A 13,382-nucleotide genomic window follows, 5' to 3' on the forward strand; every position below is an offset into this window, starting at 1 on the left:
AATTCTTCCCCTGACCCTCTCATTTTTTTGTAAAAACAAGCACTTTTTCAGGTTAGTAGGATATGATAAATATCCTGGTAGAGAAAGGAAGACTTTTGACTTGTGATGCACAAAGTACATATGAAATAATTCTTGTTTTTCTGAAGTTCAAAGAATTGTAACAGTTTGGTGCTTTGACTTTTATTCTTGTTCTATGAAGGAGAAGTCAAGAAGAAGCAATTATGGCCAAATTATAAAAATCAGGAAATATTTCTTCTGGATCCCAAAAGTTCTTAACATCTATAAAAGATACATACCATGTCTTAGGAGTAGTTTAGTTTTGGGGCAGAGTGCTGGGCATAAAGGAGTGCAATGCATTCATGGTATCAGAGGGATGTAGAAGCAGCCTGTGGAAAGTTTGAAGGCAAACAAGGTGATTTTTATAATAAATTCTGAAAGAAATGGGGATCATGAGAAGTTAGCCATGAATAGTAATGCCTAAAATTGTGCTCAGATGTTTTACTAAGGTGGAAACAAAACCAACAGAAAAAAGAAAGAATCTTGCCTCAAAGCAACAGAAGAGGCAAGTGAGATGTCTATTTCCAACCTGCAATAATGTTTACAAAAGTCCATGGAAATATCTCAAACAGTTCCAAAGTGCTTGGATTCTTATGTACTTATGAACTGTTTATGATATTTCCATGGACTTTTGTGGAATTGTTGTACAATAAACTTTGCAGGTTGGGAATCGGACACTCACTTGCCTCTTCTGTTGCTCTACTAAGGAGGAAATCAGTTAAAACTCAGAAATAATAATGGCTACAATGAACATCTTCATAAAGTATATGGGAATAGAATTAAAGATCTCAGAATGTGGGAAGTCAAGAATACAGTTGTGGTCAGAGTTTAGGCATCTCCCTAGCTGAACTGTATACTTCAATGAATCCTTAAGTGAATAGAAGCTGATGCAGCCTGTACATGGAACAAAAATAAACGCACCATTTTGCTATATGTTTTAATGGACAATTCTTAATTATTTTCCAGTTTTAACAAATTGAAAATAATAAAATAGTGAATATGGCATGTATAAGAGTATGGACACCTTTTAATTGATTCTTTATTACTTTAAATAAAAAGTTAAGGTTGAATGACGCTTTGGTCATCAAAATCAGTGAAGGATTTTTCAATATTGTACCAGGGTGGTTTGAAAAGTTTGGTAAAAAAGCAAATTAACGTACTCTCCATCGAGGGCTATACACTGCGATAGCAGTTTCTAGCGCGGGGAGTTCCTATGAACGTCGGGAGCAGTGCGAGACATTCAGCATGGCTCCCCGCGCTAGAAACTACTATCGCAGTTTCGTAAAAGAGGGGGTTAGTCCAGTGAGTTTCCAAGTTTTTTGTAAGCTATTTTTCCTACAATACAAAAAACAACAACTGGAAACTCTCTGGACTAAGTGTATAGTCCTTGATGGAGACTGTTGTTTAACTTGCTTTTTTATCAAATTTTTCAAACTACCTTCATACCTCTCTGACATCATCAAGACCTACCAAGAGGTATTTAAGAATATTACCGCTGTAATGTGTTCCTTCAGTGGCTGTGGGGTATGGGAACTCTGCTGGCAGTGGAAAGGAATAAGATTGAAAGGCCTCAATCCTCATACTTCTTGATTTATCTGCTGCTTTTGACACTTTAGACCACCACCTTCTCCTTAATACCCTGTCTTCACTTGGATTTTAGTGGATTTTGGTTCTCTTCTTATCTCTCACATCACTGCTCCACTGCTATCCCATTATCAATTGGGGTGCCCCACGGTTCTATCCTGGGACCTCTTCTTTTCTCTATCTATACTCATTCCCTTGGTACTCTGATCTCCTATGGTTTTTAGTATCGCCGCTATGTTGATGACTACCAGATCTATCTCTCTACACCAGAAATCTCTAAAGGAATCTAGGTCCAAGTCAGCTTGCCTGTCCAACATTGCAGTGGGACCTCCAGGCAGCAACTTAAAACTGAACATGACCAAGACTGAGATATTTATCCTTCCATGTAAACCTACTTTTCCTTTCCCCACGCTCTCTATCTCTGTGGATAACACTCTTATCCTCCCTGTCTTGTCAGTTCGCAACCATGGGGTCATCTTCGACTGCTTTCTCTCTTTTTTTGCACAGATCCAACTCTTTATAGTATCTCCAAAACCTGTCCCTTCCTCTCTGAGCATACTACCAAAACCCTTATGCACACCCTTGGCATCTCTCGCCTAGACTACCGCAACTTGCTTCTCACTGGTCTTTCACATAACTATTTCCAATCCGTTAAGCATTCTGCTGCATGACTTATATTCTGCTAACATCACTCCTCTCATGTCACTTCATTGGCTCTCTATCCATTTCCGCATGCAGTTCAAACTCCTCTTATTGAATTACTTCATTCAGTCTGTAGCTTCTCAATATCTATTGTCTCTTATCTCTCCCTATATTCCTCCCTGGAAACGCCGTTCATCGGGCAAGTCTCTCTTATTTGTACTCTTCTCTTCTACTGCCAACTCCAGCCTACATTCCTTCTCTTTTGCTGCACCATATGCCTGGAACAGACTGCCTGAGTCAGTACGTCAAACTTCGTCCCTGGCAGTATTCAAATCCAGGCTAAAAATCCACTTCTTCGAGGTTGCTTTTAACTCCTAACCCCCATTTGCTTGTAAAAGTACCCATGCCTGAGAGACTCCCTAACCCCTTACTTGTCCTGTGAGCTCTGCTGAACAGGGACTCTCTTGAATGTTTTAATGTACAGCACTGCTTATGTCTAGCAGTGCTATAGAAATAAGTAGTAGTAAGAATAAAGGAAAGACAGTGCAGAAGTCTGATTTAAGCAGTGTCCAAGGCCTGTGGACCGACATTCAATAGTAGTCGTTTGAGAAGCAAATCAGTTGGGTACCATGATTGGGGTAGCTTCTTTATTAATCTCTGGGGTATCCCATCTTTGCTTCCAACTCGACCAAAAGACTGGTATGGTAGTTTAGGGTATAGTCTTCTATCACTGCATTGATGGGACAGTCCTCTCAATTGCCTGCTTGTGTGAGGTTTCTGTGCCCAAAGCAATTGCATTTCCAGTTGGACCTGCAGCAAAGTCTAGTCATTTATTACCCTTGAGGTGGAAAATGTTTCACTGTATCATGTACTGAAAATTTGTTGCAGGGCCCTGGCTCTCAGATAGCTGCTGACTCTAAAGATGTTGTGGCCAAGATGAAATGAGGCTGACTCATTTGGAAACATATGCCAACAAAAATTTTGTTACATCCCTTCCAAATTCCATACGCTAGGTCGGGGGTCGGCAACCTGCGGCTCCAGAGCCGCATGCGGCTCTTTTCCACCTTTGCTGCGGCTCCGGTAGTGTGTCACGCAGGCATGCAGTTACACGTCCGGCGTCGCGGCGGGAAATAGCCATGCTGAGCAGTGAGCTCAGCACATACACAGATGAAAGCCTTGCTTGTTGATTGGTCCGGCGGCCCCGCCCCGCCGTGCCGCCGGACCAATCAGCAAGCAAGGCTTTCATCTGTGTAGTGCTGAGCTCACTGCTCAGCATGGCTTGGCTATTTCCCGCCGCGACGCCGGACTTGTAAGGTGCACGTCTGAAAAAGAAATCATCCTGGCCGGGGTCGGTGTCATGCTCCGGAGACCTACAGCCTTCCTATCTCCCTCTCCCTTCTACCTGCTTCCGGCCACATCCCCTGCTCCGCCTCTCTCTTCGGCAACTCAGCAGCAGCAATCGACACAAGCTTCTGACGTCGGGGCCTACCCTCTGCGAGTCCCGCTTGTTTCAACTTCCTTTTTCCACAAAGGCGGGACTCGTAGAGGGAAGGCCTCGATGTCGGCAGCTTGTCTTGATCACCGCTGCTGACGAGTTGCTTAAGAGAGCCGCGGAACAGGGGGGTTTTGCCAGGTGCAGGTAGAAGGGAGAGGGCCAGATGCAGGACTCGTGGGTGGGGGAGCAGAAGAGAGAGAAAGAGAGAGGGGAGGGAAACAAAAGGAAATATTTCATACTGGGCTGGGCCGGAGTGGAGGGAGGGTGGAAAGATTCTGGCTATAGGGTGCATTAACAAAGGAAAAGGGAGGAAAGCTGAAAATGGAGATAGTGACACAAAGAAGAGAAAGAGTAAGCAGGACCTACTGAATAAGGATAGAGATACAGAGGGGACATGAAGAGGAGGTGAAATAGAGACATAGAAGTAATGCTGAAAAAGTGTGTGGGGGGGGGAGATAAAGACATTGAAAGGGCAAATGGTGAACATGGGGTAAAGACAAGGACAGAGACAAATGAAGATTCTGAAAAAGTGGTGAGATAGGGATATAGGTGAGATGGACACAAAGAAGGGTGATGCTGGAAAATAGGTGGAATGGTAATTCTGACAGACACAGAAGGGAAATGCTGGATCAAGGAGAGATGGGGCTCAGGCTGGATGGAATGAGGAGAAATGCCTTGTTGGCCCGGAACTTCCTCTCCTATGTCAGAATTGACGTCAGGGAGCGGAATGCTGGTCAGCGCAACACTTCTGCAGGGAAAGCTTGGGACGGTGGTGGCTTGGGGGCTGTTCCCCGATTGCGGTGGCAGCAAACCGAGTGGCTTGGGGGACGGCACGGAGACAGAAAGAAGGGGGAACAGGGAGACAGAAAGAAAAAGTTGGGGGAGAGAATGAGGTCTGGAGTAGAGAGTTGCGCGGGGACAGAAATCCCACCCGTCCCCACCCGTCCCCGCCAAAATCCCACCCATCCCCACCCGTCCCCGTGAGGAATCCCTCCGTCCCCACCCGTCCCCGTGAGGAATCCCTCCGTCCCCACCCGTCCCCGCGAGGAATCCCCTCCGTCCCCACCCGTCCCCGCGAGGAATCCCCTCCGTCCCCACCCGTCCCCGCGAGGAATCCCCTCCGTCACCATCCTTCCCTATAAACTTCAGAAATAGTTATTTTATTTAATTATGCTACTGAATTAAAGGCTCTGGTAGAGATCCATTTACAAATAAGCAAAGAGACTATTAATTTGGAAATATTAATTGGGAAGAATACATACTTTGTAAATGGGTTTCTACCAGAACCTCTAATGTAAATATAAAATATAAATACTCAGCTGATGAGAACCCACAAACTGTCAGCTGAGGACTTCCTTTGCAGTTGGCCTGGGGTCCCTTTTGCCAAGCTTGGCAGGCAGCAGTAGCGTCCCTGAGTCACAGATGCTGGCACCTCAGTGGCTCATGGATGCTGCCAGCGACTGCTGCGCTTGGTGGAGGGGAGTTCTGACCATCTCTAGAGGAGGTCCTCTGCTGGCGGTGCTTGGGGATCCCCACCAGTCACAGCAAGGGCCAACAAGTACTTCAACACTGTAGAAATAAAACCAGAAATGCATTTCCTTTTCTTTTGAACACAAAATAAAGATATCTGCCATATACATTTCCCAAGGCAGATGACTCTATGCAATGTCACCTCGGTAACAAAATACAAAAATAGACAAATACACCCCCTCCCTTTTTACTAAACCACAATAGTAGGTTTTAGCACAGGGAGTTACGCTGAATGCCTCGCGCTGCTCTCAATGCTCATAGGCTCCCTGCGCTAAAAAACAATATTGCGGTTTAGTAAAAGGGAGCCATAGTGCAAAATATAGACAGCAGATATAAATTCTCAAAACAGACACATTTTGATCACTAAATTGAAAATAAAATCATTTTTCCTACCTTTGCTGTTTGGTGATTTCATGAGTCTCTGGTTGCACTTTCTTCTTCTGACTGTGCATCCAATCTTTCTTCCTTTCTTTCAGCCTCCTGTATGTTTCCTCTCCTCCAGACCTCATTCTCTCCCCCAACTTTTTCTTTCTGTCTCCCTGTTCCCCCTTCTTTCTGTCTCTCTGTCTGCCCCCTTTCTTTCTTTCTCCGTGCCCTCCCCCAAGCCACTCGGTTTGCTGCCACAGCCATCGGAGAATAGCCCCTAAGCCACCGCCGTCCCAAGCTTTCCCTGCAGAAGCGTCGCGCTGACCAGCATTCCGCTCCCTGACGTCAATTCTGACGTAGGAGAGGAAGTTCCGGGCCAACAAGGCATTTCTCCTCATTCCATCCAGCCTGAGCCCCATCTCTCCTTGATCCAGCATTTCCCTTCTGTGTCTGTTAGAATTACCATTCCACCTATTTTCCAGCATCACCCTTCTTTGTGTCCATCTCACCTATATCCGTATCTCACCACTTTTTCAGAATCTTCATTTGTCTCTGTCCTTGTCTTTACCCCATATTCACCATTTGCCCTTTCAATGTCTTTATCTCCCCCCCCCCCACACACACTTTTTCAGCATTACTTCTATGTCTCTATTTCACCTCCTCTTCATGTCCCCTCTGTATCTCTATCCTTATTCAGAAGGTCCTGCTTACCCTTTCTCTTCTTTGTGTCACTATCTCCATTTTCAGCTTTCCCCCCTTTTCCTTTGTTAATGCACCCTGTAGCCAGAATCTTTCCACCCTCTCTCCACTCCGGCCCAGCCCAGTATGAAATATTTCCTTTTGTTTCTCTCCCCTCTCTCTTCTCCTCCCTCACCCACGAGTCCTGCATCTGGCCCTCTCCCTTCTACCTGCACCTGGCAACACCCCCCTGCTCCGCGGCTCTCTTCAGCAACTCGTCAGCAGCGGTGATCAAGACAAGCTGCCGACATCGAGGCCTTCCCTCTACGAGTCCCACCTTTGTGGAAAAAGGAAGTTGAAACAAGCGGGACTCGCAGAGGGTAGGCCCCGACGTCAGAAGCTGCTGCTGAGTTGCCGAAGAGAGCCGCAGGTAGAAGGGAGAGGGAGATAGGAAGGCTGTAGAAGCTCCGGAGCATGACACCGAACCCGGCCAGGATGATTTCTTTTTCAGGCTGCTGCTGCCGCTGCCATCCCCCACCCGAAATGACAAAAAACAGCCTAATGCCCGCGTCGGGAAATAGCCATGCTGAGCAGTGAGCTCAGCACGTACACAGATGAAAGCCTTGCTTGCTGATTGGTCCGGCGGCACGGTGGGGCGGGGCCACCGGACCAATCAGCAAGCAAGGCTTTCATCTGTGTACGTGCTGAGCTCACTGCTCAACATGGCTATTTCCCGACGCGACGCCAGACTTGTAAGCTGCATCGCCAGAATTTAGGTAGGTTGTTTTCATCCCCGTGGGAGTCCCGTGGGCAAGGGGGCGTCCCCGTGGGAGTCCCGTGGGTCAGGGGGGCATCCCCGTGGGAGTCCCGTGGGCCAGGGGGCGTCCCCGTGGGAGTCCCGTGGGCCAGGGGGGGAACCCGCGGGATCCCCGCGGGACCCGCGGGATCCCCGCGATCCCCGTTCCCGTGCAGACCTCTAGTCTGGAGGAGAGGAAACATACAGGAGGCTGAAAGAAAGGAAGAAAGATTGGATGCACAGTCAGAAGAAGAAAGTGCAACCAGAGACTCATGAAATCACCAAATAGCAAAGGTAGGAAAAATGATTTTATTTTCAATTTAGTGATCCTGTATATAGCATTAAGATAAGAAACAATATATGCAGTGTTAGATTTGTTTTATAATGGTTTTGCGGCTCCAAGTTTTTTTTTTCTTTTCGAAAACGGGTCCAAGTGGCTCTTTATGTCTTAAAGGTTGCAGACCCCTGCGCTAGGTGTTCAATCTCAGCCTGCAGTCCGGGTGTTACAGAAATATAAATCTTTTCAGAACACATGTTGTACTCCCCCTAGTGATAGAATCCGTTTCAATTTCTGCAAGCAGTCTGAACAGAAGTCTTTTGCTGTTGCTCTGCTTCTGTTTCTTATTTTTTTGCGTAAACTTGGTTTCTTGGGGGCTTCAGTGCCTTGAGACCCCTCCCCGGTGGTCCGTTGTCAGAGAAAAGGATGCAGTCCTGAGGAGCCAGACAACAGCTTCACAGAGAAACTCTGGTGGATCTGTGAAGCTAGCCTGCTGTGTGCCATCTTCTGGAAATACCTGGGATGCCTCCCATGGAGTTTGCTGGCCGGTGACCCCACAGTCACAGGTTTAAAGCACAGGCTGAATGCGTTTGGACAGAAACCCAACTGGGTTTCAAGGCACAGACTGCCTTTCCCACCCCTGACCGCGTGGCAGAGGATCTGTGGGGGCGGAGAGTGTAATCTGTCTCTGGCCAGCTGGCAGTCCGAAGTTCTTCAATTCAAGTGAATTTGGAGCTGTTTCTGAGGCAGAAAGTCCTTTTTCTCCACTGAGCTGTTTTAAAAATGCTGACAGACAAAGGCACTAAAGACACTCTGAGTACCTCCATTATTTCCAATGGGAACTTTGGGGGGTAGCTTGTAAATCACAGTTTATCACAGTTTCCTTGGGTAGGGTTCAGGTCTGCCACCTCTCCAGACCCCAAATCGCTATTTTTTATTTTTGGATTTTATTTATTTTTGCTGTTTTTGGTGCAAATTCGTGACAGCTGCCATCTTGGATTTTACAATTGAGCTTTTTTTCCTAACTTTAAATTCTACCTCAAAAACTCCTCAATTTGACTCAGAATCATTTGGGATGGACTCCCCAGCCCCTAATCTATTAGATTTGGATATTGATTGCACTGGATGGACACTGGATCAGCAAATTTGGAATGCGTGCTGTAACACGGAGGGGGAGGGGGTGCGAGCTTCAGACTTTGCCTCCTACATGTCCTCTTGGACTGGGTCCATGCCTTCCGAAGAAAATCTCACCCAGGGGCCATTCTGGAGTCTGGTATAATTTGCCTGCGTTCCGAGTCTGGAGATACTTTTGATGCACCACATGTACCTCAACAGTGTCCTGCCATGGTTGCAGAGTGGGCCTTATCACTGGATTTTATTCAGCTCCTCTGAATCACGTTTCCTCAAATCCTGCTCATTTGATGCAGGTGTGTTGGGGCTTTTTTGGTCAATGGCGTCTGTGGCATAACTTCTTTTAGGGAGCTGTGTTGTCTGCCTGTGCCAGATTTTGATTGCAATAGTTGCCATGCAGATTTTCTGTTTCTTCTGTCTCCTGCCACTGTATTTAATTTGGATCCAGCTGATGCCTTTGCCGAGACTGGCCTCCTTGAGTGTCTGGATTTGGAGGTTCTGATCCTTCTTTGCATTTTCAGCGGGCGTCTGTCTGCCTATTTACGGCTGATGTTCTGAAAGAGCTCCATTTGGGTTTTTCACTTTTGGGTCATTCCATGTCAAGTGATCAGATTCTTGGAAAGTGCCCTGCATGACCATCACGGATTTTGATGAAACTTCATATGCAGAGTCCACCATGTCTCAAACGAACTTTGGTAAAGTTTTAGTTTCGCCTGTGGAATATTTGTGGAGATATAGCCATTTGTTTGACCTCATACCACAATGAAATACAGTATGACAATGACATTCTGACAACTTTGAGACACAATATCTCCCGAGCTGTGTTTCCAAAAAAACTGAAACTTAGCTACCCTGCACAACTTTTTGAGCTCTGTTCATTGCTACCAATAACAATTTTTGCTGAGCACTGATTGAATGCCTGAATTACAGTAAACTTGGCCGAAAAAATTAGTGCTCCAAAAAAAGTCAAAGTTTGACATTACTTAGCTCCCACAATAATTGAGTAATAAATGCGAAATTTGGCGCATAATGTCTCAGTACAACGTTGTTTTCAAAAGTACAATTTCAACCTCCAAGCTCTTTCCATTAGTTTACAAATTAAGTGTAAAGTTGCTAATTTGTGTAAAAAGGCCAAAAATAGGGTATTTTCAGCCTGCTTTTACAGAAAAATACCTTTTAGAAACTCTTTCAAATCAGTCTCATTAGAAAGAGCATATTTCAAACCCCCTAGAAAAGTGGACTTCATTTTTCAACGCAGGTTAACAATGGCTGAAAAAGGGGGACAAAGTTGGGAGACGTTGCCACGGCAACAACCTCTATTTCAACATAGTTCTGTCATTTTTAAAGTTACAGTTTTGTATTGACGTAGTATTACTACTTCTCTATTGCGTTGGTCCATGGTGACATTGTCACTACCAGTTCAAGAGTTTGAACTGGCAACCCCATCGCCATAGGGGTCACGCCCGATAGCTGTGCAATACCAGCCACGGGTGGGCCACTTCGTCCAGGTTCCCAAGCCTCGCATTTGGTTTCTTTGTCAAGGTTCCAAAGCCTTTTGTTGGTATCTTTATGGTTCCAAAGCCAATGATTAGGGTGTCTTATCCTAGGTTCCCAAGCCTAAATTGGGTATCTTATATGGTTCCCAAGCCGAAGTGAAGTCCACTTTGATTTTAACTGCCAGCAATCTTTATAACATTCTGTTAAATTTTTGAGCCACTTTCTTCAATGCAGTTTCTGGAAATTGATATTGGCGGCCGGATGATGTAACTGAAGGGGCACAAAGCTTGCAGATGAGGTGTTGCTCTGGAACCCAACAAACGTCTTGCCTTTCTGGCCAATAAAACAAATGAGCTGGACCGTGAGGATGCATAAATTTTATCAATGCATCATTTTGTTCAATTGAGACTTCAACAACGTTGCCTATCCACCATTGATTATCGTAAGTACAGGCAACGTAGCAACCAGGAAAGATTTCAGACACTTTCAAATTTGGAATGGCAGTATCAGAAATTTTGGCAACAAAATTTATTGTGTCATTTGAAACTTTGCTGACACGAACCGAGTTTGAGTCGACTGGTACAAATTGGTGGTGCTCTCTGGTACCGGCTACTATGCTGCTTTCATGCCATCTTTCTTCTTGAAACTTTTTGCTTTCTTCAATTTCTTCTTTTGGAACATAAATGTATTTAACTCCGTGTATATTTTGGTCACATAAGTTAAATAGATTCTTTGGCGTCAATATTTGATCCGTTGATGGTCTTTGGAGGCTAGCCCGGGCAGCCAGTCGTTTAGTTGTTCCACCAACTCCATCGCAGGGTGATTTTCCGTGGCTAGTTCCAAAAAAATTCCATTCAGCCTCAATGTTGAAATCATTTCTGTGATTGCACAAATTCACAAAGTTCTTGTAGTTTTTATATTGTGCAGCTGAGCCGTCACTGAAGTAGTATATTTTGGTAATGTTTGTTTGAGTTACCAAAAATTCGATCAACTTTTGAATAAACACGTGTACAGATATCGTATCATGTTGCATATGATCAGAAATAATGCAACAGTTTACAACTTGCAATGTGCCCACTTCATTGAGGTAATATGCAACAAAAGGATGTACCGTAGCTTGTGAATTTTCCCAGTGAAAGCCTTGGGCGGCATCCTGTACAACAAATGAGTAATTTTCAGCGAAATCCATCAAAACGATCATTTCCGTTTCTTTTAAGCCTGTCTTCAACATCTTCAAATATTCACTTTGATGTTTTGAAATGAAATGGTGGCTTGTCAACTTCCAAATCTTGCTTGCAAGTCTTTCAATAAAGTTGTCCATGGTTAGTACGCTTGTTTCTAATGTTTCACGGTCAGCGTGAACCCATTGCTTAAATTCTATTGATTCTTCTGGATCTAAATCCTTGAATATTTCTTCCAGGTATGCTGTTAGTGCTTCTTCACCAGGGCAGTTTTGACATCGTTGTAGCATACAGTCCCTGACATTTAGGTCGCACACAGTTTTTTCCATAAGAACTTTGTAGTTCTCTTTGACATTGGCGCCTTGTAGCATGAACTTTACATTTTGATGTATCGTGCAGACACACACGGAGTGTGCACCTGATGCACCAACGGTTACACACCACTTTGGCCTGAGCTCACAGAATTTGGAAAAACCAATTTCAGTTCCGTATTTGTTACAGTACGCCACGTACTGTAACAATTAAATTACACAACAGCAGCCGCTTTTGCTTTTGTACTTTTAAACCATTGAGGCGGACTGAAATGCAATCTTTTTTGCCAGGACATATTCTGCTGAATTCATCGTCTTCGTAAAAATCTTTAACTCTATTTGCAATTTCTTTTGGAAGGGACTTGCCAATTTTTGCATCAGGTATAGAACAAATGCCTTTCTCTTTCTTTACTTTTTGGGCTGTTCTGACCATGCGCTCTGAAACGCCAAACTTCATTGCTGTTTCCTTTATTGACCAACTTTTTGGGGCCATCGTCAATAATTGAACTTTCATTGACCTGTTGGATATTGCAATTTTCGTTTTCATTTCCTCAATGAGGTCAGTGTAATCTTCACATAACTTGCATTCTACAGACTGACGAGACGGCCCAACTTCTTCAGCTGAAACTCCAGCAGCAGATGTAATCTTCTTGGCTATCACATTCTGCACACGTTCAATTTTTCGTATCACATAGCCGGCTTTATCTCTATTAGCTAACCTTCAAATTTTCAATGGAGAGGTTCCTAAAGCAGTCAAGCTTTGATCAACTGCATCAGAGATGCTGATATCAAAATCGTCTGAAGATGAAGATGCTGCAGTAGCTTCACTCATTGAAACGTATTGGGCTTTGCACCTACTGCAAAGTTTCTGACCTGGCTTGATATTTATTTTTGCCACTTTTCTAAAATCATTAGACATGGCAAGATTGACTTTTAACAATCCACTTTGAACAATGTGATTTTTCTTTTCAAATGGATTACAACACGATGTTTGCTTTAATTCGTATTTATCGACATACTTTGCTTTGTGGTGGAGGCAGATTTGGTCTTTATCCATCAGTTCAACTTCAGAGCACCGAGTGATAAGCAATTTTTCATCGGTTGACAAATTATGTAAAAAAATGAGCCCACATTTTTTAGAATAAAATGTGCCGTCATGACACTTTGACAACAATTTTTGCCCAATGGCACAGTCTGGCAGAAAAGGATTATTATTAGTCGATTCGTTGGCATCCATTTTAAACTGAATTAATAATAATGTGGATCTGAAAAAGAAAACAAGTTGTAATTTGTGATCTGCATGCAACAAAATTATCACCTCAATTTCTATTTAGGAATAATCATTAATTAAGAACACTATAATTGTACCCAAAGCTTGAGTAAAAATAAACAGGGAAAAACAGTGTGAAAAGTGACATAATTGTAAGTTGAAACGTAGGCCGTTGCCATGGTGACATCTCCCAACTTTGTCCCCCTTTTTCGGGCATTGTTAACCTGCGTTGAAAAATGAAGCCCACTTTTCTAGGGGTTTTGAAATATGCTTTTTCTAATGAGACTGATTGGAAAGAGTTTCTGAAAGGTATTTTTCTGTAAAAGCAGGCTGAAAATACCCTATTTTTGGCCTTTTTACACAAATTAGCAACTTTACACTTAATTTGTAAACTAATGGAAAGAGCTTGGAGGTTGAAATTGTACTTTTGAAAACAACGTTGTACTGAGACATTATGCGCCAAATTTCGCATTTATTACTCAATTATTGTGGGAGCTAAGTAATGTCAAACTTTGACTTTTTTTGGAGTACTAATTTTTTCGGCCAAGTTTACTGTAATTCAGCCAT

General features: G+C 44.0%; 1 protein-coding gene across 5 annotated transcripts in view; it reads left to right on the forward strand.

Annotated features, from left to right (window-relative positions):
• Positions 1 to 13,382, forward strand: part of UHRF2 (ubiquitin like with PHD and ring finger domains 2) — a 296,656-nt gene that overhangs the window by 66,559 nt on the left and 216,715 nt on the right. The gene's annotated exons all lie outside the window — the stretch shown is intronic.

This window comes from Geotrypetes seraphini, chromosome 1 (genome assembly GCF_902459505.1).
Source record: "Geotrypetes seraphini chromosome 1, aGeoSer1.1, whole genome shotgun sequence".
Taxonomy (NCBI): domain Eukaryota; kingdom Metazoa; phylum Chordata; class Amphibia; order Gymnophiona; family Dermophiidae; genus Geotrypetes; species Geotrypetes seraphini.